We start from the raw sequence: 27,568 nt of genomic DNA on the forward strand, positions 1-27,568 counted from the left end.
TGATGCAGGCCAAAATCCCATTGGCTTTTTTTGCCACCACATCACATTGTTGGCTCATGTTTAACTTGTTGTCCACGAGGATTCCAAGATCTTTTTCACACGTACTGCTCTCGAGCCAGGCGTCCCCCATTTTGTATCTTTGCATTTCGTTTTTCCGGCCAAAGTGGAGTATCTTGCATTTGTCACTGTTGAACTTCATTTTTTTAGCTTTGGCCCATTTCTCTAATCTGTCAAGATTGTTTTGAATCCTGCCAAAGTGGAGTATCTTGCATTTGTCACTGTTGAACTTCATTTTGTTAGCTTTGGCCCATCTCTCTAATCTGTCAAGATCGTTTTGAATCCTGCTCCTGTCCTCTGGAGTATTGGCTATCCCTCCCAATTTGGTGTCGTCTGCAAACTTGATGATCATGCCTTCTAGCCCTTCATCTAAGTCATTAATAAAGATGTTGAACAGGACAGAACCCTGCGGCACTCCACTTATCACTTCTTTCCAGGATGAAGAGGAAGCATTGGTGAGCACCCTCTGGGTTCGTCCATTGAACCAATTACAGATCCACCTCACCATAGTTTTGCCTAGCCCACATTGGACTAGTTTGTTTGCCAGAAGGTCATGGGGGACCTTGTTGAAGGTCCCCCATGTTGGCTTAAAAGAGATTGGATGACAACTTCCATAAATGTACTGGGGCTGTGTTAGTTGTAATCCAACAGCTAGGATACCACTAGGTTGGGAAAAGCTAGTACTGACATTTGTTCAAATCTTCCATTTGAGAATGGGACTGTAAACAAGTACCAAGGTTAGGGTTCTTTATTGCATAACCTGGAGAGAGGGAGTGTTGAGTTGCCACCGGAATCCAAGGTGAGAAAAACAGATGGCAGACAATAAAACATAGTTGAAACATATTTAAAAGCTTACTACCTTTCTCCTTTGTTGAATAACTCAACTGAAAAGCCAAAGTAATGTGAGAACCAACTGGTTTCATGGGCTCATATCAAGAGAACAGAAGGTGTGGTTTGAAGTACATAAACCAAGAAAAACGAATTATAGAATGGAAACATGGGTTAATTTCATATTCTAGGATACTGATGCAGAAATTTCCTTCCAGAAAATATTGGACAACAAGTTAAGGGCAGAGATTATTAACAGCACTGGCAGAGCCTATAGCTCAGGTATAAGTAAACCCAGGCCTGGGGCCCAGATGTGGCCCCTTCTGGTCTTTCCTCAGGCCATCCACTGTCTCATCATCCTATCCTTCCTCCCTTCTCTCTTTCCTCTCTCCCTCCTTCCATCTCTTCCTTCCTTCCTTCCCTCCCTTTTGTCTTTCTTTCCTTCTCTCTCTCTCTCTCATCCCTCCCCCTTCCCTTCCACCTTTTCGTCCTTCCTCCCTCCCCTCTCTCTTTTTCTCCTTCCTTCCTTCTTGTCTTTTCTTCCTTATCTATTCCCTCCCTCCCTCCATTCCCTTCCACCCATCGTTCTGCCTATCCTTCTCTTCCTCCCTTTCTTCCTTCTCTTTTTCCTTCCTCCTTTCCTCCTGGAGGACGTTTAGCTGGGAGAAGAGAAGGTAGATAGGGAACATGTTTTAAAAGGGTGTCCCATGAAGGAGGGTGGGGGGAATAGGACTGTCTGCTGCTCTAGAGACCTGGGCATAAGGGAGCAATGTTTTTAAATGGCAAGGAAAGAGATTTGACTGAAAAGATTAGGAATAACTTCCTGAGAGTAAGAGCTGTTGTAGAGTGGCCCAGGCTGCCTGGGAATGTGATAGAGTCTCCTTCTCTGGAGGCTTTTCCACAGAGGTTGTGTATTGGGAGTGCTTTGAATGTGCCTTCTTGCATGGCAGGGGGTTGGACTGGATGGCCCTTGGGGGTCTCTTCCAGCTCTAGGATTGTATATCAGGAGTAGGCAATACAGAGTCTAATGAATACACTTTTTCTCTCTCGTCCACCATCTCATCCTGACCAAAGCCAACCCTTTTAGGATCCAGCATTTCCAGTCTTTTCTTCACTTTCTGCCCCTGAAAGAGAAGAGGAAGGGGATGAAAGGGCAGGGAGGAGACTTGAGGAGAACCCCCTTCCTCCCAGCCCACCCATCCCGCTCTGGCTTGCATGCAGCCGCCAAGTTAGAAAGTTTGCCCATGCCTGCTATAGCTCCATCAAGTACAACCTCATTTTCTCCTTCTTCCTTGTATCCCTTGCTATCTGGCCATTTGGCAAATATTTATTGAAACAACCATTTGTTTTCATTTCATTAATATTGTTAAGAAATCTTAATTTCAGAATGTATTTTATTCACCATTAAATACCGAAACCTTTAAAATACATTTGTCTCTTTATTTGTAACTTGTTTGTTGAATCTATTTCATAAGCAATATTTAGAAACACAAGGGGTGCCCACACAAAAAACATAAGATTAAAAAAACTGACCTATGACTTTTAGGTAAGTTCCAGGTCTCCGTCATGGGCGCCGCTTCTCCCCCCAAAAGGGTTGGAGTTGGTTCTGAAACTTGGGGGGGGGGGGGGGAATAAAAGTGGTAAATGTGATCTTCCATTGTAGCAAGTTTCATCCTGATTGCTCTGAAAATGAAGGAGAAAGGAGCCCCAGAAACTTCCTCCTTTTGTGCACTTACATAACAAAAATAATTAAAAATTATATCATTATAGTTACAATGCAGACCCCTAACAATATTTTAGAAACACTTTAGAAACAATTTGCTGCCACCCTTAATTTCGTGATGAGTATTGAATTATTATTTTTCAATATAGATGTCTGTATGGCATGACTCTCTTATCTGTGGGAGCAATATCTGTGGTTTCATTTATCCGCATCCAACAATGTATGTCCTCATTGTGGGCATTTTCTAGGTACTCTGGCATAACTCTATGGTATTCTTGGTCCAAAAGGGTTTGGTTTGCTATTCATATTCGCGGAACCATGCAAAGTCAGTGGATACAGAAATCGAACTGTTCTTCTCAAAAACCACTGGACAAATTGACACCGAATTTGGACACAAGACATCTATCATGCCAACGAGTGACCATCACTCATAAAAATACTGAAAAACACAGCAGAAAGGACTCAAAAAGCCAAAAAAAAAAGCAAAAAGATGCGACAGTGCATGCGCAAAAACAACTCCCCCTGGCAAACAAAACACACAATAGCATATCCACACTCTCTTTTGGACTACAGATCCCAGCATCGCCTAGACCAGGCCCTTTAGGAGAGGAGGATGATCCAAATGTACTGCTTCCAATTTTTTTATTCCTGTACTGCAACTCCCAGCAATCCTCCGGATATATTAGATACTAGATAGATTAGATAGATAGGTAGGTAGGTAGATTGATCAGGAGGACTGCTGAGAGTTGCAGTCCAAGAATAGGTAGAGAAGAAAGAAAGGGGAGAAAGAGGAAGGGAAAGAAAAGTTGGAGGGCAAGGAAGGGATGAAGAAGAGAAAGGAAGGAAGGAAGGAAGGAAGGAAGGAAGGAAGGAAGGAAGGAAGGAAGGAAGGAAGGAAGGAGAGAAAGAAAGGAGGAGAGAAAGAGGGAGGGAAGGTTGGCCACAGCATTTGTGGCAAGTATAGCTAGTATTTATAAACACATAAACATATTTCACTTATTTCAGTTTCTAACCTTCAAACTAATATAAGGATGGAAGAGATATAAGGGAAGGTTGGGTCTTTAAAAATGGAGTTGGAGGCCATACAGAAATCATGGGCCACATGTCCTCCACTCATGGTATAGACCAGGGGTCCTCAAACCTTTTAAACAGAGGGCCAGGTCACAGTCCCTCAAACTGTTGGAGGGCTGGATTATAATTTGAAAAAAATTATGCACACTGCACATATCTTATTTGCAGTGCAAATAACCCTTAACAATGCAATAATTAAAATGAAGAACAATTTTAGCAAATATAAACTTATTAGTATTTCAATGGGAAGTGTGTACCTGCTTTTGGCTAATGAGATAGGATTGTTGTTGTTATTGTGTACTTTCAAGTCATTTCTGACTTAGATTGACCCTGAGTCAGGGCTGGATAAATGACCTTGGAGGGCAATATTCGGCCCTCGGCCCTTAGTTTGAGGACCCCTGGTATAGATCATCTGAAGTAGAAGGACTGCTAAAGTTCAGAGTTAGACAGCATTTCATGAATTTGAATTTCATCATTTGACATACAAACAGATTCCATTCAAACACAGCAAACTGTTCATTTAAGAAGGATATGGGTTGAAAATGAATTTGGGGCATAAGGTAGCTCAGAAATAAAAAAAAAACACTCTAACATGGAGATAGGTGTGACATTGTTACTCAGAAAGAGTTCCTGCAAACCCACAATCAATTGAAGCTTTTACCTCCTTCTCTTTTTGCTTTCCATCATTCACAAGCTGATAACAAGTCATGAGAATGACCTTATTGCCACTAGTGCATGCACCCTTGCTGTGCACACACCAGTCATTGGTTGACTTTCTTTGTTTGCAGGAATGGATAAGAACTATACAATTGTAAAACAAAGAGGGGCAAGAGGGCAAAATCATGATGGTTGTTAATCAAAGCACCAGAACAAAACTCTAGAACCTTGTAAATCACATTCCCTCTTTATAAGGCAGTGCAGGAAAGAACCAGACAACAGTTTTCCAGCAAAAGTTCAGAGCACCTCTTTCTGGCACATGAAAAACAGTTTACCAATAGCATCCTGAAACTCTTGGTAAGTCCGCTTCTCATTGGACATGTTTTGAACCAAACTACCTTCAAGAAGCCTTAGTGAAGAATTATACTATTTTATGCATATCTAGAATTACCTTTTAGGGCAGTTTAAGCAAGCTATGCTTTTAATGAGATACTGTAGCATGTACCTGTTCTCTTGAAATAGGGATGTACGTTTTTGCTTATTTCATGATCAGATGCAAGAATGACACATTCCTAGAGTTTTTCTTATCTTTTACGCAAGATTGATTTCAAGAGCTTTGGTATGTGTGTGTGTGTGTATATAGCATTTAATTCACTTTGCATAAATTATATAAAGGAGATTTTTGGAGCAAAGGTGAGATAACATGGCAGAGTGTGTAAAATCTAGGTTGTGTGTTTTCTGGGCTGTATGACCATGTTCCAGAAGCATTCTCTCCTGACGTTTTGCCTGCATCTATAGAAGGCATCCTCAGAGGTTGTGAGGTCACAACCTCTGAGGATGCATGCCATAGATATAGGTAAAACATCAGGAGAGAATGCTACTGGAACATAGATATACAGCCCAGAAAACGCACAACAACCTAGTTATTCTGGCCATGAAAGTCTTCGAAAATACACCTGTAAGATTGTTTAGTAAAAAGTTGTGCTTTCCTGATATCTCACTTGGATACACTAAGGGTTCTTCCACACTGCCCTATATCCCAGAATATCTAGACAGAAAATCCCACAATATCTGTTTGAACTGGACTATCTGCATCCACATTCAGATAATGTGAGATTTCCTGTCTTGATATTCTGGGATATAGGACTGTGTGGAAGGGCCCCCAGTCATACAATCCCTATGAAAATAGAACTATATGGGCATAATGTGAAAGATCACTAACTTCTTGGTAGTCTTTTAGATCCCATAACACCACAATAAGAGTTCTATTTCCCAAAACATCTTAGGTGGGGAGGAAATGGAGGGAAGCTTATGCTAGAACTATTTTAACCAACATAAACTTAACAGTATTTCAGTGGAAGACCCCCAGGGCCATCTAGTCTAACCCCTTCTGCCATGCAGGAAATGCACAATCAAAGCACCCCCAACAGATGGCCATCTAGCCTTTGTAATGATTATGATTTTATTTATTTAAAACATTTATATTCCACCCTTCTCACCCCGCAGGGGACTCAGGGCAGAGGACAACATATATACAGCAAACGATTCAATAGCGGGACATAAAACCATAAATATATACAGACATTAAAATCACTTATATCCATATTAAAAGTGGTGGTGGTGGTGGTGGTGATGATGATAGCAGAAACCCTAGGGGCCATCCACTCCAGCCCCCTTCTGCCATGCAGAAAAAAACACAAAGCACCCCCAACAGATGGCCATACATCCTTTGTATTAGCAGTAGTAACAACAGCAGCAGCAGCAGCAGCATAAACCCCAGAGTCCATCTAATCCAACCCCTTTCCACCATGCAGGAAAAATATAATTTTCGGTGGTGGCAATGGCTCCCTTGTACTCCAATTGTTGCTTCGACATGGAGTTCATGTGGTTTCCAGGATCATGTGGTCAGCATGCTGCAATGGTTGCTTCATGTAGGTGCCTGCATTGTTTAAATTCGATCCCCAAAGGGCTATATCAGGAAGGGAAGGGAAGGTTTTATACTAATTTGTGCAATGTTTTTGATATGAAATAAAAAAACCTGAATCAGGCTTGATCTATATTGCCTTATAATCTAGATTACCAAAGCAGGTAATCCATATTATCTCATTTGAAGCAGAATATCTTAATCTATACTGCCAAATAATCCAGTTCAAAGCAGATAATCTGGATTTTATACATCAGTGAAGATCCACACCAAGTTTTCAAGAACTCTTGCCCAATCTTCTACCACTAGGTGGAGGTGTTGTTTTCGGCATCAGATTGCTAGTGGAAAGTAAGGATTGAGACCTGGGCGGTTTCGTTCATTAATTTTGTAATTCGTTAAATATTCGTTATTTTTAACAATTACAAAATGATTACAAAACTTATTTTCAAACCCGGAAGTGTTTTTAAATATCAAAACGGCATCCTCCATCTTTTTTACGAGCTTCCGCCCGTTTCGGAAATGACGTTTTAGGGATGGAGGATGCAGGGTGCGCCGGGAGCCAATCCGGCGCTCCCAAGCACCGTGGCTCATTGTGAAGGCGAGGAGACGGGAGGTGCGGGAGGGAAGCTTGGCTTGCTTGCATTCATTCATTGCTTGCATTCATTCATTCATTCACATTCATTGTTGGGAGAGCGAGGGCGGTTTAAGGACCTGGGCTGGGAGCAGCAGGGAGGCTTTGCCCTGTTTTCGCCCCACAACAGGGCAGGGCAAGCATTTTGTTAATTTTCCATTTTTAAATATTTCTGATAAATATTTCTTTTATTCTTAAAAAAATTCAAAAAATATTCTAAAAAAAGAAAAAAACTTGTGTGCCTGTGTGTGTGTTTGTCCCTGTCCTGTGGCTGTGTTCGCTCCACAACAGGGCAAGCATTTTGTTAATTTTCCATTTTTAAATATTTCTGATAAATATTTCTTTTATTCTTAAAAAAATTCAAAAAATATTCTTAAAAAAGAAAAAAAAACTTGTGTGCCTGTGTGTGTGTTTGTCCCTGTCCTGTGGCTGTGTTCGCTCCATAACAGTCATTTTGCGCATGCGCAAATCGCGTCCGCCATTTTAACGAATCGATTCGTTATTACATTAACGAATCGACCCCCGTTTTAATAATGAAGTTTCGGAAGTGATTTGTGCATGCGCGGGGGTCCGCCATCTTAACGAATCGATTAGTTAATAATAACGAAATTTCGTAAATACCGTACTTTTTTAAAGGAAAATTTTGTAATTCTTTTAAATAATGAAACGCAAAAAAAACCCAAAAACGAATCGATTTTAGAAACAAATTTTTGCGTTGTTACCCAGGCCTAATTGAGAGTTGCATGTCCTCCCTTTGCCAACTGATACTAGGGTTTTATTAGGAAACATAGGGTCTTTTTATACTGGCATATAATCCAGATTATTAAAGCATTGGATTATATGAGTCTACACTGGCAGTGTAGAATAGGCCTGAGTTTCCCAGACAAAAAAAGTTTATTCTCCAATTGAAAAAAAAACATCTTTGATAAAAATAGTTTGTTCACATAGATGTAAAGAAATCAACAGAAAGTCAGGACTAGTTTTCCCCTATTGAACCCTGAAGATCTATTCTAGACATGAACAAGTCACCAAGACATGAACAAGTCACCAGTCTGGAACCATTTCTTGAATCGTGATTTTTCAAAATGCCTTTCAGTTATTTAACTGTTTCAGAATTTTTAGATGTCTTTCATGAACATGAGTAATATTGAATCCCAATCTCTTTACAGCTTTCACAGCTCTTTGATCATCATTTCTCATCAACATGATTCTGCAGACCCTTCTAATCTCTGTGCTTCTATGGATGGGTAAGGAAAGCCTGGTAATCCAAAGATTCATTTTCCTAGCCTTTGAACATTAATTAGTCTTAAATTAAGGTAGCAATCATTCCTTTCCTCAAAGTTATGTTCAGAACCCAATCCCTGTGAGACATGCTGCCAAACATCAACAGAATTATAATAATGTTCCATAAACCAGTGAGGACTTTTCTGTTTTGACAAGCCTTTGAAGGCTGAGACAGGCTTTAATACTGTTTTAATATTCATACATTTATATCTATTTTAATTAGTATTATAATGTATTTAATTGTGAGCCACTTTGAGTCTTCGTATGGGGAGAAAAAGTGGGATACAAATCAAAACAAACATAATAATAATAGTCCTGGATGCTTGGGAAGTGTTTGACTTGTGATTTTTTGATATGAAATCCAGCATATAGATCTTGTTTGCTGTGTTTTCTGTCAGTAAAATAATAATAATAATAATAATAATAATAATAATAATAATAATGTATTGCACAGATGGACTACAAACACAGGCATAACTCTGTTTCACAACTGAGGAAAAGGAAAAAAAGTTTGAATTATTGATGTTGCCATATCAGGTGACAGTCAAATTGATGAAAAACAACAGGAAAAACTCAGCCGTTATCAGGACCTCAAAATCGAACTGCAAAGGTTCTTCCATAAACCAGTACAGGTGGTCCCATTGGTAATCAGCACACTGGGTGCCATGCCAGTATTTGGAAACAATAAACATTGACAAAATCACGATCTGTCAACTGGAAAAAGGCCACCTAACTTGGATCTGTACGCATCATTCTTAAATACATCACACAGTCCCAGACGCTTGGGAAGTGTTCGACTTGTGATTTTGTGATACGAAATCCAACATATATATCTCATTTGCTATGTCATACTGTGTTTTTGTGTCAGTAGAACAACAACAACAATGATAAATGACTCTACACTGCCGTATAATCCATAGAAGATAATCTGGATTTTATATTGCAGTGTGGATGGGACCACAATTTCATTCTCAGCCTACATTTTTCTAAAATTCTAGGATCTTTTCTGGAAAATGTTGCAATATAGTATTTTTAAAGAAGTTCCATTGACATAGCAATAATTGCTCATATCAACTAAGGCTTGTGGTATTGAATGAAGCAAAGAGGAAATGCTAGGCTACGACAAAGCCATATACATGTGAACAAATGAATCTCAACCCGGTTTCCTTTCCTTTGCTCAGGCAATGCTTTGGAATGTGAAGTCTGCACTGGCCTTGGAAGCAACTGCAGTGGTCCCATGGAGACTTGCGCCGACGGTCAAGACACCTGTGCAGTCATAATGGTTGAAAACACAATAGGTAAGTGCAGGGATGATTTGATACATTTTGCTGGCTGAGGTCAAAACAAAGATAATATGCTGCCTCTAGTCCAACAAAAAATAAAAGCTGGACTAGCACTTGAATGTTGTTTTTGACCCAGGGAATGAACAAGTTAGTTCAGAGGCCCAGTACAATTGTGAGACATCTGGGAGCTCTGTTCTCCAATAGCATCCAATTATTATTCTTTGTCTCCACCCATCTGTATATTGGGATTCCTCATGTAAATAAATAAATAAACTCTTCCTGACATCTATATAAATAAAAATGTAATGTTCGTTTTTGGGATTAACATAACTCAAAAACCCCAGGACAAATTGCCACCAATTTTGGCCACAAGACACCTACTAACCCAAGGAGTGACCATCACTCAAAAAAAATCAATTTTGCCATTTGGGAGTTGTAGTTGCTGGGATTTATAGTTTACTTACAATCAAAGAGCATTCTGAACTCCGCCAATAATGGAATTGAACCAAAAGTGGCACACAGGACTCCCATGACTAACATGGGCATTGATGGGCATTGACCTTGAGTTTGGGAGTTGTAGTTCATCTACATCCAGAGAACACTGTGGACTCAAACAATGATGGATCTGGACCAAACTTGGCATGAATATTCTGTATGTCCAAATATGAACACAGATGGAGTTTGGGGGAAATAGACCTTGACATTTGGGAGTTGTAGTTACTGGGATTTATAGTTCACCTACAATCAAAGAGCATTCTTTTTAAAAAATATATATATATTGATTTTTATTTTACAAATTTGCATTAAAAACAAACAGGAGGTGGACAGTACAGGGAAGTTGTGGGGTGAAGGAAGGGATGGGGAAGAAAAAAGGGGAGGGGAGGAGAGGGAGGAGGGGAGAAGGGAAGAAATAGGGGAAACTGGGGTAGTGGGTGAGGTAGATCAGGTACTTCCAGGTTCATCCAGGTGGCACTCAACTTGTTACATCTTCATACATTAATATATTTGTACATATAATGTGTTCTTCTGACTACTTGTCTAAATACTTGTACTACAGCATATAAATATACATTTATTTCCTTACTTGCATCACTCGCTGTCTATATATTGGTATAGGCCTTGGGTTTTCATTACAGGTCTATCATATGCATCTCTTTGTTTTCTCCTTTTATAAAGTCCAACACTACCCTCCAGTCAATTCTTTGGGGTTTTGAAAAACTGTGTGAGATTCTTTGCGTCAACATGTCCATGTTTATTATATCCATTATTTTTATTATCCAGTGTTCCGTTGTTGGGATTTCTTTGGTTTCCACATTTTTGCTAATGTTATCCTCGCAGCTGCTATTAGGTGAAAAAATATCTTATCTTCGTTTTTTCCCAGTTTAAAGTCTAGTAGCAATATTTCAGGTTTTGGGTCGAATTTTATGTTTAGGATTTTTTCTATCTTTTTATGTAATTGCGACCAATAATTTTTGACCTTACTGCAGTTCCACCACATGTGGACGAATTCACCTCCCCCCCCCCCCCCCCCCCCCCACATTTCCAACAACGATCTTTTGATTTATCTTTGGAGATTTTTGATAATATCACTGGTGTTAGGTACCATCTATAAAAGATCTTGTACCAACTTTCTTTAAGGTCGGTAGCATATGTATATTTAATTTTTCTTTGCCAGATTTCTTCCCAATCCGCTAGGGGTATGGAGTGGCCTATGTCTCTTGACCAGTTTATCATATTGTTTTTTATTTGCTCCGTTTCAGTGGTCCATATTAGGAGTTGGTTGTATATATTTTTTAATGATTTTTGTGTCTGAATCTAGTATTTGTCCCAAAAGGTGTTTTTTTCCCAAAAGGTGTTTTTTTTTCATTTCATATCCTATTGTGTTGTCTATCTGGAAATTTTGCTTAATTTGGTGATAATGAAACCATGAGATGGAGGAGTCCAACAGGGTCAGTTCTTCCTGTGACTTAAGTATTATTTCCTGTCCTCTGACCTTTAGTAGTTGGTTGTATGTCAGCCATATGTTCCAAGGAAGTTCTCTTTTATGATAGGCCTAATTAGGTGAAAACCACATTGGGGTTTTTTTTATATATAGTCTGATTTTGTATTTGTTCCAGGTATGGCTAAGAGCGGCTCTGACCAGTTGAAGTTTCCGAACTGTCTTCAAGGGCAACCCCATGTAGAGTGCGTTGCAGTAGTCTATTCAGGATGTAACAAGAACGTGGACCACTGTGGCCAGATCAGACTTCCCAAAGTACGGGCGCAACTGGTGCACAAGTTTTAATTGTGCAAAAGCTCTCCCAGCCACCGCTGAGACCTGGGGTTCCAGGCTCAGCGATGAGTCCAGGATCACTCTCAAGCTGCGAACCTGAGTCTTCAGGGGGAGTGTAACCCCGTCCAGCACAGGCTGTAACCCTATGCCCTGTTCAGTCTTACAACTGACCAGTAGGACCTCTGTCTTGTCTGGATTCAATTTCAGTTTGTTAGCTCTCATCCAGTCCGACACAGCAGCTAAGGTGGGCAGCCTCCTTGGTGACAGGTGGGAAGGAGTGACAGATCTGGACATCATCTGCATAGAGATAACACCTCAGTCCACCTCAGTCCAAAACTCCGAATGATCTCCCCCAGCGGCTTCATGTAGATGTTAAACAATTGAACCACATGACAACGGCTGTGGGGCTGAACAGGTGTCACCCAGTAACACCTTATTAGTATACAATTTAATTTTCTGATCCATAGTTATTTTTATTTTTGTCCTCTAAGTCCACAGCTTTCTTCGCTTCACACAGGTAAAGGGCATAGTCATTTGGCGATTTTTCTCTGGCTCTCTTTCTTCTGTTGTCACATTCCTCTTTTTCTTGCATTTCTGATGTGAGTCAATTTATTATTTGTCTTATCTATTTTGTTTTATTTTGTTTTATTATTATTTTATATTTATTTTATTTTATCTTATTTATTCATTTATTTTGTTTGTTTGTTTTTTAACTATTATTATTATTATTATTGTTATTTATTTTTTTCCTTATTATTATTATTATTATATCGAGGTGTGGTTTCCCACTTCGTCCACAGGATGGCAGCACAGATGCGCCTCCACAGCTAAAGCCTGCGCTTCTCTATGAGGCCACTTGATGGCAGCAAAGGACTGCAGATGAGAATTTGAATGCAAGCGTGCGCTTCTCTATGTGGCCACTTGATGGCAGCAAAGGACTGCAGATGAGAATTTGAATGCAAGCGTGCGCTTCTCTATGTGGCCACTTGATGGCAGCAAAGGACTGCAGATGAGAATTTGAAAGCACATGTGCACTTCTCTATGTGGCCACTTGATGGCAGCAAAGGATCGCTGATGAGAATTAGAAAGCAAGGGTGCGCTTCTCTAAGTGGCCACTTGATGGCAGCAAAGGACCGCTGATGAGAATTAGAATGCAAGCGTGCGCTTCTCTATGTGGCCACTTGATGGCAGCAAAGGACCGCTGATGAGAATTAGAATGCAAGCGTGCGCTTCTCTATGTGGCCACTTGATGGCAGCAAAGGACCGCTGATGAGAATTAGAATGCAAGCGTGCGCTTCTATATGTGGCCACTTGATGGCAGCAAAGGACTGCAGATGAGAATTAGAAAGCAAGCGTGCGCTTCTCTATGTGGCCACTTGATGGCAGCAAAGGACTGCAGATGAGAATTAGAAAGCAAGTGTGCGCTTCTCTAAGTGGCCACTTGATGGCAGCAAAGGACCGCTGATGAGAATTAGAATGCAAGCGTGCGCTTCTCTATGTGGCCACTTGATGGCAGCAAAGGACTGCAGATGAGAATTAGAAAGCAAGTGTGCGCTTCTCTAAGTGGCCACTTGATGGCAGCAAAGGACCGCTGATGAGAATTAGAATGCAAGCGTGCGCTTCTCTATGTGGCCACTTGATGGCAGCAAAGGACTGCAGATGAGAATTAGAAAGCAAGGGTGCGCTTCTCTATGTGGCCACTTGATGGCAGCAAAGGACTGCAGATGAGAATTAGAATGCAAGGGTGCGCTTCTCTATGTGGCCACTTGATGGCAGCAAAGGACTGCAGATGAGAATTAGAAAGCAAGGGTGCGCTTCTCTATGTGGCCACTTGATGGCAGCAAAGGACTGCAGATGAGAATTAGAAAGCAAGGGTGCACTTCTCTATGTGGCCACTTGATGGCAGCAAAGGACTGCAGATGAGAATTTGAAAGCAATTGAAACTGAATCCAGACAAGACAGAGGTCCTACTGGTCAGTCGTAAGGCCGAACAGGGTATAGGGTTACAGCCTGTACTGGACGGGGTTACACTCCCCCTGAAGTCGCAGGTTCACAGCTTGGGAGTGATCCTGGACTCATCGCTGAGCCTGGAACCCCAGGTCTCAGCGGTGGCTGGGAGAGCTTTTGCACAATTAAAACTTGTGCACCAGTTGCGCCCGTACTTTGGGAAGTCTGATCTGGCCACAGTGGTCCACGTTCTTGTTACATCCTGAATAGACTACTGCAATGCACTCTACGTGGGGTTGCCCTTGAAGACTGTTTGGAAACTTCAACTGGTCCAACGAGTGGCAGCCAAATTGATTACCGGAGCGACATACAGGGAACACACCACCCCCTTGTTGTGTCAGCTCCACTGGCTGCCGATTCAGTTCCGAGCACAATTCAAGGTGCTGGTTTTGACCTACAAAACCCTATACAGTTCCGGTCCAGTGAATCTGTCTGAACGTATCTCCCTCTACGTCCCATCCCGGAATTTGAGATCATCTGGGGAGGCCCTGCTCTCGATCCCACCGCTATCACAAGTGAGGCTGGTGGGGACAAGGTGCAGGGCCTTCTCAGTGGTGGCCCCTCACCTGTGGAACTCACTCCTGGGGAAAATCAGGGCATCTACATCCCTCCTTGCCTTCAGGAGGAGGGTAAAGACGTGGCTATGGGACCAGGCCTTTGGACATCCTGACAGTTAGATATAGAAACCAGATGGATAGGACCGGTAATGTGTGGTAGTAGAACCTAAACTATGAGTCTGTTAAACGCTGACCAGCAATGAGGTTTGTATTGCTTTTATTGTTTTATTGCTTTTACAGGTTTTATGGTTGTTTTGATAATAATTTATTGCTGATGTTAATTGTTATCACTGCTATAATTGCTGTTGTTAACTGATGTTGTGTTTTTGTTGTCATGTAATGCGGGCATTGAACTGTGCCTTGCTTGTGTAAGCCGCCTTGAGTCCCCCCCCCCCTCCCCCCGGGGTGAGAAGGGCGGGGTATAAGCGACCGTAATAAATAAATAATAAATTAATAAATAAATAAGTGTGCACTTCTCCATGTGGCCACTTGATGGCAGCAAGTGTGTACTTCTCTAAGTGGCCACTTGATGGCAGCAAAGGACTGCAAATGAGAATTTGAAAGCAAGCGTGCGCTTCTCTATGTGGCCACTTGATGGCAGCAAAGGACTGCAGATGAGAATTAGAATGCAAGGGTGCGCTTCTCTATGTGGCCACTTGATGGCAGCAAAGGACTGCAGATGAGAATTAGAATGCAAGCATGCGCTTCTCTAAGTGGCCACTTGATGGCAGCAAAGGACTGCAGATGAGAATTAGAAAGCAAGCGTGCGCTTCTCTAAGTGGCCACTTGATGGCAGCAAAGGACCGCTGATGAGAATTAGAAAGCAAGGGTGCGCTTCTCTAAGTGGCCACTTGATGGCAGCAAAGGACTGCAGATGAGAATTAGAAAGCAAGGGTGCGCTTCTCTAAGTGGCCACTTGATGGCAGCAAAGGACTGCAGATGAGAATTAGAAAGCAAGGGTGCGCTTCTCTAAGTGGCCACTTGATGGCAGCAAAGGACTGCAGATGAGAATTAGAAAGCAAGCGTGCGCTTCTCTAAGTGGCCACTTGATGGCAGCAAAGGACCGCTGATGAGAATTAGAATGCAAGCGTGCGCTTCCCTAAGTGGCCACTTGATGGCAGCAAAGGACCGCTGATGAGAATTAGAAAGCAAGCGTGCGCTTCTCTAAGTGGCCACCTGATGGCAGCAAAGGACCGCTGATGAGAATTAGAATGCAAGCGTGCGCTTCTCTATGTGGCCACCTGATGGCAGCAAAGGACCGCTGATGACAATTAGAATGCAAGCGTGCGCTTCTCTATGTGGCCACTTGATGGCAGCAAAGGACTGCAGATGAGAATTAGAATGCAAGCATGCGCTTCTCTATGTGGCCACTTGATGGCAGCAAAGGACTGCAGATGAGAATTAGAAAGCAAGCGTGCGCTTCTCTATGTGGCCACTTGATGGCAGCAAAGGACCGCTGATGAGAATTAGAAAGCAAGGGTGCGCTTCTCTAAGTGGCCACCTGATGGCAGCAAAGGACCGCTGATGAGAATTAGAAAGCAAGCGTGCGCTTCTCTATGTGGCCACCTGATGGCAGCAAAGGACCGCTGATGAGAATTAGAAAGCAAGCGTGCGCTTCTCTATGTGGCCACCTGATGGCAGCAAAGGACCGCTGATGAGAATTAGAATGCAAGCGTGCGCTTCTCTATTTGGCCACCTGATGGCAGCAAAGGACCGCTGATGACAATTAGAATGCAAGCGTGCGCTTCTCTATGTGGCCACTTGATGGCAGCAAAGGACTGCAGATGAGAATTAGAATGCAAGCATGCGCTTCTCTATGTGGCCACTTGATGGCAGCAAAGGACCGCTGATGAGAATTAGAATGCAAGCGTGCGCTTCTCTATGTGGCCACTTGATGGCAGCAAAGGACTGCAGATGAGAATTAGAAAGCAAGGGTGCGCTTCTCTATGTGGCCACTTGATGGCAGCAAAGGACGGCAGATGAGAATTAGAAAGCAAGGGTGCGCTTCTCTATGTGGCCACTTGATGGCAGCAAAGGACTGCAGATGAGAATTAGAAAGCAAGCGTGCGCTTCTCTATGTGGCCACTTGATGGCAGCAAAGGACTGCAGATGAGAATTTGAAAGCAAGTGTGCACTTCTCTATGTGGCCACTTGATGGCAGCAAGCGTGTACTTCTCTATGTCGCCACTTGATGGCAGCAAGCCTGCACTTCTCTATGTGGCCACTTGATGGCAGCAAGCCTGCACTTCTCTATGTGGCCACTTGATGGCAGCAAGCCTGCACTTCTCTATGTGGCCACTTGATGGCAGCAAAGGACTGCAGATGGGAATTTGAAAGCAAGTGTGCACTTCTCTATGTGGCCACTTGATGGCAGCAAAGGACTGCCAATGAGAATTAGAAAGTAAGCGTGCGCTTCTCTATGTGGCCACCTGATGGCAGCAAAGGACTGCAGATGAGAATTTGAAAGCAAGTGTGCACCTCCCTATGTGACCACGTGATGGCAGCAAAGGACTGCAGATCAGAATCTGAAACGCAATTTTAATATTATTAGTTTATGTTGTTATACTGTTATGCTGTTAGACTGCTCAAACTTCCGTACAGTGGCCCTTATTTCTCATGCCAGTAAGGTAATGCTCAAGATCCTGCAAGGAAGACTTCAGCAATACATGGAGCGAGAGTTGCCAGATGTTCAAGCTGGGTTTAGAAAAGGCAGAGGAACGAGAGACCAGATTGCCAATATCCGCTGGATAATGGAGAAATGCAGGGAGTTTCAGAAAAACATCTACTTCTGCTTCATTGACTATTCTAAAGCCTTTGACTGTGTGGATCATAATAAACTGTGGCAAGTTCTTGGTGAGATGGGCATCCCAAGCCACCTTGTCTCTCTCCTGAGGAATCTGTATAAGGACCAAGTAGCAACAGTCAGAACTGACCACGGAACAACAGACTGGTTCAAGATTGGGAAAGGCGTACGGCAAGGCTGCATCCTCTCACCCAACCTTTTTAACTTGTATGCAGAACACATCATGCGATGTGCGGGGCTGGATGAATGCAAAGCTGGGGTGAAAATTGCTGGAAGAAACATTAACAACCTCAGATATGCAGATGACACCACTCTGATGGCCGAAAGCGAGGAGGAGCTGAGGAGCCTTCTAATCAAGGTGAAAGAAGAAAGCGCAAAAGCCGGGTTGCAGCTAAATGTCAAAAAAACCAAGATTATGGCAACAAGAATGATAGACAACTGGAAAATAGAGGGAGAAACCGTGGAGGCCGTGACAGACTTTGTATTTCTAGGTGCAAAGATTGCTGCAGATGCAGACTGTAGCCAGGAAATCAGGGGACGCTTGCTTCTTGGGAGGAGAGCAATGTCCAGTCTCGATGGAATGGTGAAGAGTGGAGACATCGGACTGGCAACAAAGATCCGCCTAGTCAAAGCCATGGTATTCCCTGTAGTAACCTACGGATGTGAGAGCTGGACCTTAGGGAAGGCTGAGCGAAGGAAGATCGATGCTTTTGAGCTGTGGTGTTGGAGGAAAGTGCTGAGAGTGCCTTGGACTGCGAGAAGATCCAACCAGTCCATCCTCCAGGAAATAAAGCCCGGCTGCTCACTGGAGGGAAAGATACTAGAGACAAAGTTGAAGTACTTTGGCCACATCATGAGGAGACGGGAAAACCTAGAGAAGACAATTATGCTGGGGAAAGTGGAAGGCAAAAGGAAGAGGGGCCGACCAAGGGCAAGATGGATGGATGGCATCCTTGAAGTGACTGGACTGACCTTGAGGGAGCTGAGGGTGGTAACGGCCGACAGGGAACTCTGGCGTGGGCTGGTCCATGAGGTCACGAAGAGTCGGAGACGACTGAACGAATGAACAACATGTTGTTATATTTATTTTGTTTATTTATCTTTTTTTGTCTATTTTCCCCATATATATATATATATATATATATGGGGAAAATAGACAAAAAAAGATAAATAAACAAAATAAATATAACAACATAAACTAATAATATTAAAATATTGATGCCAATTGATTCGTAATTATTTTATGGAGTATTGTTCTTATTCCGGGATTTATTTTTTATTTTGTGACTAACTTAAGCTCACCCCTCGTTCTATTTGAATCTCTGATTCCTTGTAGTTCTCTTGGTACTCCTTTTTATGTTCTTCTATGTGAATCTCTCCTTTCCTTATTTCTCTTTTTTTTATTTCCCCCTATTTTTAATAATATATATCTCTATTCTAATATATATCTCTATTCTAATATATATATCTCTATTGTGTTTCTTCTACTAGTGGTCTCTATCGTTCTTACTCTAGTGTCTTTTCTTCCAGATCTGTCCTCCTCCTTTTCTGTCTGCTTCCCTCTCTCTTTTAGCTCTCTCTCCTTAACCTCTGTCCTCTTCCCCACCCGCACTATGTATCTCGGCTCCTTTCGTTCTTGCTTCGTGTCAGGGCATGTCTTTCCAGTCGGCCCCGGCTTCGTATTTCTTCTGGGCGTGCCTTCTTCCGATCCGGCTCCTCCTCTGGGCGTGGCCTCTCAGTCGATTCCGACTCCGGCCTCGTGGTTCTCCCGGGCGTGGCTTACTACTTTGGGTTAAGTGTCCGCTGCTGTGTTCAGCCTTGCCCTGCGTGGTTCGCCGTTTGAGACGCTCTCGATATGGATGGAAGGCGAGCGTCACCTGGGTCCTCACGCTCCTCTCTCTACCCCTTCTCCTCGGATCTCCTCGGATCTCTCTTCTTCGATTCTTCTTCTTATTTAAAGTAAGGAGTCGGTGAAGGGTTCCGGAGAGGCGTGGGGTGACGAAAGATCGTCAGAGGTGCGCGGAGGGAAAGGGGGGAGGCGGGGAGATATTTGTAGTAATTTGTAGTAATTATTGATTGTAGTAATTGCAGGATTTAGCAATTTTGTAGTGTTTTGTTGTTGTTTGTTGTTATTTGTCATCTGTATCAGTCGTGTAACCCTTAGGCATCTCAGTTTTATGAACCCTTCTGTAGTTGTTTAGTTGTCTGGATTCAGTTTGTCCAGGGGAGGAATTGGAAAGGTTTACGTAGTTTGTGGGGTTGTTCGTGGTTAGAGTCTTTTAAGGGGGCGGGGAGTTTGGCTTGTTGGGAGATCTTGGGTAGGTGGGTGGTGAGGGGTTTATTCTACTATATTTTACATATTTTGCTTAGACCAGTGTTTCTCAACCTGGGGGTCGGGACCCCTGGAGGGGTCGCAAAGGGGTGTCAGAGGGGTCGCCAAAGACCATCAGAAAACACAGTATTTTCTGTTGTTCATAGGGGTTCTGTGTGGGAAGTTTGGCCCAATTCTATCATTGGTGGGGTTCAGAATGCTTCTTGATTGCAGGTGAACTATAAATCCCAGCAAGTACAACTCCCAAATGTCTATTTTCCCCAAACCCCATCAGTGTTCACGTTTGGGCATATTGGGTATCCATGCCAAGTTTGATCCAGATCCATCATTGTTTGAGCCCACAGTGCTCTCTGGATGTAAGCGAACTACAACTCCCAAACTCAAGGTCAATGCCAACCAAACCCTTCCAGTATTTTCTGTTGGTCACGGGAGTTCTCTGTGCCAACTTTGGTTCAATTCCATTGTTGGTGGGGTTCAGAATGCTCTTTGTTTACATGTTAACTATAGATCCCAGCAACTACAACTCCCAAATGACAAAATCAATCCCCCCGTCAACCCCACCAGTATTCAAATTTGGGCATACCGGGTATTTGTGCCAAATGTGCTCCAGTGAATGAAAATGCATCCTGAAGATCATTATTTACATGGCGATTCATAATGTTAGGGTTATGTTTGGAGGTCACCACAACATGAGGAACTGTATTAAGGGGTCGCGGCATTAGAAAGGTTGAGAACCACTGGCTTAGATTGTCTATGTTTCTCTTTGCTGACCTTTCTACTTTTGTGTCTTTATTTTCTCTCTCTCCTCTTTCTCCTTACTTTCTTTCTTTCCTTCCTTCTTTCTTTTTTTTCCTCCTTTCCACCTTTCCACCTCTCGTGCTCTCCTCTCGTTTCACCGTTTTTGTTTCACCGTTCCTTCCGCAACTCTCCTGTAACTCCCCTTTTTTCTCTTCTTTCTCCTCCGCTCCTCCACTCTACCCCTTAGTTACTTTCCTCCACTTCTTCTCTTGTTTCTCTTCTTCTTCTTCTTCCTCCTGTTTTTTTATTTCTCTGTTTCCCTTTATAGTTGAACGCTCCACTTCCCCCAGGCTCTCAGTTTCATAATTACCTTATATTATAATCTTTTCGGCATTATTTTGTCCTTATGCACGTTATGCACATTTCAAGTATAATCGGATACAGTTGTAGTAATTAAAGTTCTTATAAATAGTGGAAAATCCAAGGTATATTCAGAAAAAGATTCGTAGCTTTCTTACCCTCCCTGGTGAGCCTTTCTTCGTTTATCTAGTTCTCTTCTTCTTCTTCTTTTTGAGTTTAAAATAGCGGCCGTCGTCCTTTCCCCAGGTAACCTTCCACGCCCTGCAAAACTCTCCCAATGGGTCAAACTGGTTGCAACAGAGTTGTGAGTGTCTGTAGTAGATTATAGATTGAATGTCCATTCTTTGTTTGACCCGGTCGAGTTAATAGCGCCCACCCGCTTCTAGCTGCCAGGTTAGGGGGTGCTGGGGGGGGCACCCCCTGCTCTACCAAGGGTTGTGTGGAAAGGGGTTGCTGCAGGCTGCGGAGCTTCAGCAAACCGTGGCCTCCGCCATCTTGTCGCTACCGGAAGTCCAATCAAAGAGCATTCGGAACCCCATGAATGACAGAATTGGGGCAAACTTCCCACATTGAACCGCCATGACCAACAGAAAATACTTAAGGCCACCCAGTCCAACTCCCTTCACCAGGGCAAGAAAACATAATCAAAGCCCTCCTGACAAAGAGCCATCCAGCCATAGATATAGATTAGATATATATGATTCACACACAGAGAGATATAGTATCCTAGATTTGAAAGGGACCCCTAAAGAAGGACAATTATGTGTTGCATGTTCCATAGTAGGCAAACCAGACAATCTCGACATCAACACTGACAAAGAAACAGCAAAAATACTGTTTACCCACAAGCATAAATAAATTACATATATTAGAAACCAACACTTTCTCATTATTTCATTTTCCAGATCACCAGATTGGGCCACAGCAAAGCATGGCAGGGGATAGCTAATCTATATAAATAAAAATGTAATGTTCATGTGTGGGATTAACATAACTCAAAAACCACTAGATGACTTGATACTAACTTTGGATACAAGACACCTATCAGGCCAACCATCACTCATAAAAACACTGAAAAACAGAGAGAAATGAACTTAAAAAACACATACACACAGACTGGGCCACAGCAACGCGTGGCAGGGGACAGCTAGTAAATTAATAAAAAAGCAAACCCACATAAAATATTTTCAGTGCAATGCTTGAATATGTTGAATAGTCATATATTCCAGACCTACTAATGTGTCCAGAGACATCCCTATCATTAGAGAAAATGATCCAATCTCGAAAAAGTGGTTTGGCATGTTCTGGTGCATGGAATTAAGTGTGCATTCCACTGGTGATGTAGAATTACATTTTCCTTGCAATTGACATGGAGGAAACAAAGGGGCCAGGTTTGTATGTGACAATCTCTTTCCTGTTCTTTGCAGATGGGGAACTGCTTCAGACAGTGACGAAGGCGTGTGAGTCCTCTCATGTGTGTGATAGTCCACCAAGTTATATGAATTTAGGAAAGGGAAGATATGTAAGATCAAGTGTGGCCTGCTGCGTGGGAGATCTCTGCAAAACAGCCCATCCTCACTGTAAGCATTTTTTGAGGCTAAAACAAGGTTGGGGGTGGTTTGAATGAATCAGGGTTCAAATCCTTGCTTAACCATGGAAACCCACTGGGACACTTTGGGCAAGTCACTCTTCTTCAGACTGAGATGAAAACAAAGAGAAATATCTTCTGAGCAAAACTTAGCAAGAAAACCAAGTTGATAGATTCATCTTAGGGTCACCATAAGTGAGAAAGAACTTGAAGGTGCACAATACCACCACCACCAACAACAACAACAAATTTTCTTTAGAAAGAACCTTTTGATTCCTTCTTTCAAAGCATACGTGAGATAGAACTTGAAGGCACACAACAAAACAACAAGAACAGCCTTTATTTTTCATTATGTACTTGGGAATAATGCACAAAATGGAAAGCTAAACGGCATACTATACAAACAATGTGGTGAAGGGTTTGACATCAAAAGGGTGAAGTCTTTGTTTGTTTGAAAGTTGGGGAACCCAAATGTCACACAGCTGGAAAAGAAATCCTGGTCAGCTGAAACTGCAGATACATGTAGTTTGGTTGCGCAAGATTGCTGTTACTCTAAAGCCCCTTCTACATTCCCATATAATCCAGATTATCTAATCAGGTAATCCACACTATCAAAGCAGATAATCTGGATTTTATATTGCAGTGTAGAAGGGACCTTAGTTAACAGAGAAGGCAAGGATACACTTAATACTGCCCAAATGAAGCAAAGATACACTTAGTATTGTATAATCCCAATACTAATCCTATCCTTGTCTCATTACATATTGCTAATACTGAAAAACGTGAAAGACAAAATGGATCTGGAGAAATCGGATATGGTAGCAAATCAATCATGCAATATCCTGGGTGAATTTTGGTAAAATGAAAAGGACAGATTTATTATTAACTCAAGCTTGAATTAAAGCCCAACAAAAAACCATTATTGTCTTGATTTTTGGATCTGTTCACGGGATTATTTGGGATGCTGATTCAGAACATTGTAGCAGGTTCGAATCTGGGGAGAGGCAGATGAGCTCCTTCTATCAGCTCCAACTCCTCATGCGGGGACATGAGAGAAACCTCCCACAAGGATGATAAAAACATCAAATCATCCAGGCGTCCCCTGGGCAACGTCCTTGCAGACGGCCAATTCTCTCACACCAGAAGCGACTTGCAGTTTCTCAAGTCGCTCCTGACACGATTAAAAATTGGATAGATTGCATCAGCTGTAGTTTCTTAGATATTGTTGTCATGATTTTCTATTAGCAGGTAGCTGGTGATTGGTAAGAATAACAACAACAATTTTTAATTGATTACCTCTTCTGATGACTTGAGGCAGAGTGCAACAAATTAAAAAACCAGATTAACATAAAAATACAGTAAATGAATATATTTCATAGATACACACACACACACACACATGAAAACTTATACACAGCTACAGAATTGACATATGGTAGATGGCATATGTTATGTATTTCCGTAACTAGAGCTAATAGGGAAAAACTGATGTCACTTCTGAAATCAGTAAGTCAAATATACCCAGAAACAAGTCTAACATTTGAGTGACCAAAATGTGTGTTTGCCAGCATTATTCACCCTATCAATTCTTATAAAATGAACTATTTATTTATTTACAGTATTTATATTCCACCCTTCTCACGCTGAAGGGGACTCAGGGCAGATCACAATGCACACATACACGGCAAACATTAAATGCTGTTTTTAAGAGTTACAAGACAGACAGACAGAGGTATTTTGGCATTTTCCAACCTCAGCGCCTGGAGGTTATGCTCAATTCCGGCTACATGAGGGTGTTGTTGCTTCATCTACTATGATGCCAAGCTGTTTTGATTGCAGTATTTTCTCCTTGTTCTTTGACCTTCGGCATTTTTATGGTGTTGTAAAATACAAAAGCATATTATTTGCCAAAAAGTGTCTCAGAAATTGGATTACTCCTTGGGGGCTGGCGAAATAAAGAATATTCATCATGCTTGTAGAGCTGAAACCTCCCCTATTCCACTAATCAACCAGAGTACCATTACAAAGGAGCCCCCGGTGGCGCAGTGGGTTAAAGCACTGAGCTGCTGAGCTTGTTGATCGAAAGGTCGCAGGTTCGATTCCGGGGAGCAGCATGAGCTTCCGCTGTCAGCCCTAGCTTCTGCCAACCTAGCAGTTCGAAAACATGCAAATGTGAGTAGATCAATAGTACTGCTCCGGCGGGAAGGTAACGACGCTCCATGCAGTCATGCCAGCCACATGACCTTGGAGGTGTCTACGGACAATGCTGGCTCTTCGGCTTAGAAATGGAGATGAGCACCACACCCCAGAGTCAGACAGGACTGGACTTAATGCCAGGGGACTACCTTTACCTACCATTACAAAAGTTTGAGCAGCTTGAAGTGGGCACTGACCTGCTCTTAGCAGCCCAGCTTCATTGCACCAGGCATCATCTTTGCACCTGCCTGATCACCTCACCAGCTCTTTCTCTTTGGTTTCAGTGGCGCCAGTAATGGACAAACCCAATGGGAAGCAATGCCCAGCCTGCTATTCCTTCTCACCCTATGGGTGTGAAACAGAAATGGTGGATTGTGTTGGACCTGAGAACTACTGCCTTGACATGGTGGAAAAAGTAACATACGGTAATTTCTGAATTTCAGATTGGCAAGAATAAAATACTAATGGCATCAGAAAATAGATCTTAGGCACTTACTTTGAAAGTAGTTGTTAAACCCTATAAACTTTTTTTTTGTGGTTTCCACAAACTATGTTGAATGGGTTGAGACTCAATGAGATTCAATGAAAAACTATAGCAAAATGTGCTCCAGGATGTCCCACAAAAACAAAATTGTTGGAGTTTAATAAACTTTTTCCATGTTCTTATGATAGATCCAGTTTGAAAACGGCATTTATAATGCAGAAACAAAAATCATATTACATTGTGTGGTGTAGGATTTATTTCCCCCAGAAATTGGAGATTTCCATTTATCTGCACCTCTGCCATCAATGTGAGGACCTTCTCCTATGCCACCACTATGATGTCAAATGTAGAAACATTCTAGATGTCCTGGTAGTTCCTGTGGGAGACTTCATTAATTTAATCTCCCTCCCAAACATCACTACTCTTGATTAACCCGGATGTTGGTCATCCACCCCAAGTGGTTTCTTTCCTTTCCACTTTGATTAAATAGCCATTAAACACTTCCATACTGATTGAGATGTGGGTTTTTCACATTGTCGTGAAGCTGCAACATCTACATCAGGTATGGGGAAACCCAGGCCATCTCTCACCATCTTATTCTTCCATCCTTCTCTCTTTCCTAACCTACTTCCCTCACTCCCTTCTTTCCTTACCTCCCTCTCTCCCTCCCTCCTTCCCTTCCACACTTTTGTCCTTCCTTCTGCCCTTCCTTCTTTCCTTTCCCCGCTCTTTCCTTCCTTCTTTCTTTCCGCCCTCCCTCCATTCCCCTCCGCCCTTCCTTTGTTCCTCCCTCCCTCCCATCCTTGCCTTGCCTTCCCTTCCCTTCCTTCTCTTTTTCCTTTCCTCTTGGGGATGTTTACCTGGGAGAAGACAAGGTAGAAAGAGAACATGAGAATCATGTTTCTAGATTTAAAGCCGTGTCCCATTGAGGAGGAAGAGGGAGGGGAAAAATGGACTTTTTGCTGCTCTAGAGACCAGGGCACAAGGAAGCAATGGGTTCAAATGGCAGGGAATGAGATTCAACTGGAAAGATTAGGAAGAACTTCCTGGGGAATGGCATAGGCTGCTTCAGAGTGTGGTGGAATCTCCTCTTCTGGAGGCTTTACTGTCTATTGGGAATGCTTTGATTGTGCCTTCCTGCATGGCAGGGGGTTGGACTGGAGGGTCCGTGGGGGTCTCTTCCAGCTCTAGGATTCTAGGATTACATATCAAGAGTAGGTAATACAGGGTCTAATGAATACAATTTTTCTCCCCCATGCACCATCTCATCCCGACCAAGGCCAACCCTTTTGGGATCCAAATGGTTTCCATCTTTCTGTGTCCAAAAGAGAAGAAGAAGGGGAGGAAAGGATAGGGAGGGGGCTTGGGGAGAACCCCAACCCACCTGGCCCATCCACCCCAATCCAACCTGCCATGCTGCCCCCAAGTTAGAAAGTTTGCCCTTGTCTGATCTACATCCTTGAATGAAGAATTGGTTTGGGGTAGCTGTTTATGTCTTCCTTTTCTCACCACCTTCCATGAATTTCATTTGCAGGTAAATTTGTCATTGACCTCACCATGAAGGGATGTGTTACAGAAGCTCTGTGTGCCTCAAAAGAAGGCGAAGTCACTTCTGCAAATGTTCATACCAATATTGCTAAGGCCACCTGTACTCCAGCTTCTGTTGCTGCTTGAATGGTTCCTTCACCGCTTCAGCTTCTGGATTGTGACAGAGCTTCTGACCGACTGGTTTTGGGCTGCAATAATGCCTTCTTTTCTTTCATTGTTTGTTTGTTTTGCCAGTTATTTCCTTTTAGATTATGTTTTCTAAGAGCTCCAGTTTACTGGGCAGTAGGGGGTTATAGGAACTGTCAGAAATTAACTTTATACAGTTCTACTTTTCCTGATACATTTTACAAGCCACCTTCTTCTTCTAGGAGCTTTGATTTATAGCTGACAGACAAAAAAAATTAATAATAAAAATCTAATTTTCTCTGATTGCTGTTCTTAATTTCATTAAGAAAAGTTCAATTTTTTGTTGTAGCTGAATATTCACAGCCTCCAACTGTTCCAAACTGTCAAGGGTATTCCTGATTAATCCTCTGCCTTCCCACATTTCCAGCTGCTTTTAAAAGGTCCCAGTTTCACTCTCCTCCTCTTAGTTCCACCATTGTTCTTAGCTTGCTTTAATTAGTGGAAACGCAGTTCAAAATGCAAAAAGATTACATTCTGTACCAAATTGCAAAATGCAAATATTGTCCTGAATAAATCTTGAATTGTGAATAGCCTTCAAAAGTGCATGATTTTCTACTATTCTATCACAATAGAAAGAGATATGAGGAAGTGAATTAGTCACTGATTCCTTTAAGAACAAACTGTCTTCCCTAGGAGGTGGGAATCAAACTAAGTTAGTGCATTGGCATTTCTGGATTTTTTCAAGGAAGGGTCATTGATGGCCAAAAAGGAGAATGGTTACATTATTCTGCCATGTTTTACCCTCCTGGCAAATGTACATGCTGGGCTGCTCTAGATTTTTGCTGTCTAGCATAATACAGAATCTTGGCTAAAGTATATTTATTTATCTATGTATTTATTTACAGTATTTATATTCTGCCCTTCTCACCCTGAAGGGAACTCAGAGCAGATCACAGAACACATATACAGCAAACATTCAATGCTGTTATACACTATCAAGACAGGCAACTGTACATAGATAGATATTGTCCATTGTGTGTATCCTGTCAAATTATGTCTTGTTTTAATGATAAGTAATTCTATTTTATGTGTGGCACCT

At 42.3% G+C, this 27,568-nt stretch overlaps 2 long non-coding RNA genes across 3 annotated transcripts; one reads left to right on the forward strand and one right to left on the reverse strand.

The window, feature by feature from the left end:
• Window positions 1–1,334: 1,334 nt before the first annotated feature.
• Window positions 1,335–21,020, reverse strand: LOC137094891 (uncharacterized). Its single transcript, XR_010908737.1, has 3 exons — window positions 20,686–21,020; window positions 2,419–2,497; window positions 1,335–2,009 (listed from the first exon to the last, which is right to left on the reverse strand). It is a non-coding gene; the product is annotated as an uncharacterized lncRNA (long non-coding RNA).
• On the forward strand, window positions 18,867–27,057 carry LOC137094890 (uncharacterized). Of its 2 annotated transcripts, none has more exons than XR_010908736.1 (4): window positions 18,867–19,112; window positions 21,955–22,107; window positions 24,596–24,736; window positions 26,330–27,057. It is a non-coding gene; the product is annotated as an uncharacterized lncRNA (long non-coding RNA). The 2 variants fall into 2 exon arrangements; XR_010908735.1 differs by having other exon boundaries at window positions 18,867–19,056.
• Window positions 27,058–27,568: the final 511 nt, after the last annotated feature.

This window comes from Anolis sagrei, chromosome X (genome assembly GCF_037176765.1).
Source record: "Anolis sagrei isolate rAnoSag1 chromosome X, rAnoSag1.mat, whole genome shotgun sequence".
Classification (NCBI taxonomy): Eukaryota; Metazoa; Chordata; class Lepidosauria; order Squamata; family Dactyloidae; genus Anolis; species Anolis sagrei.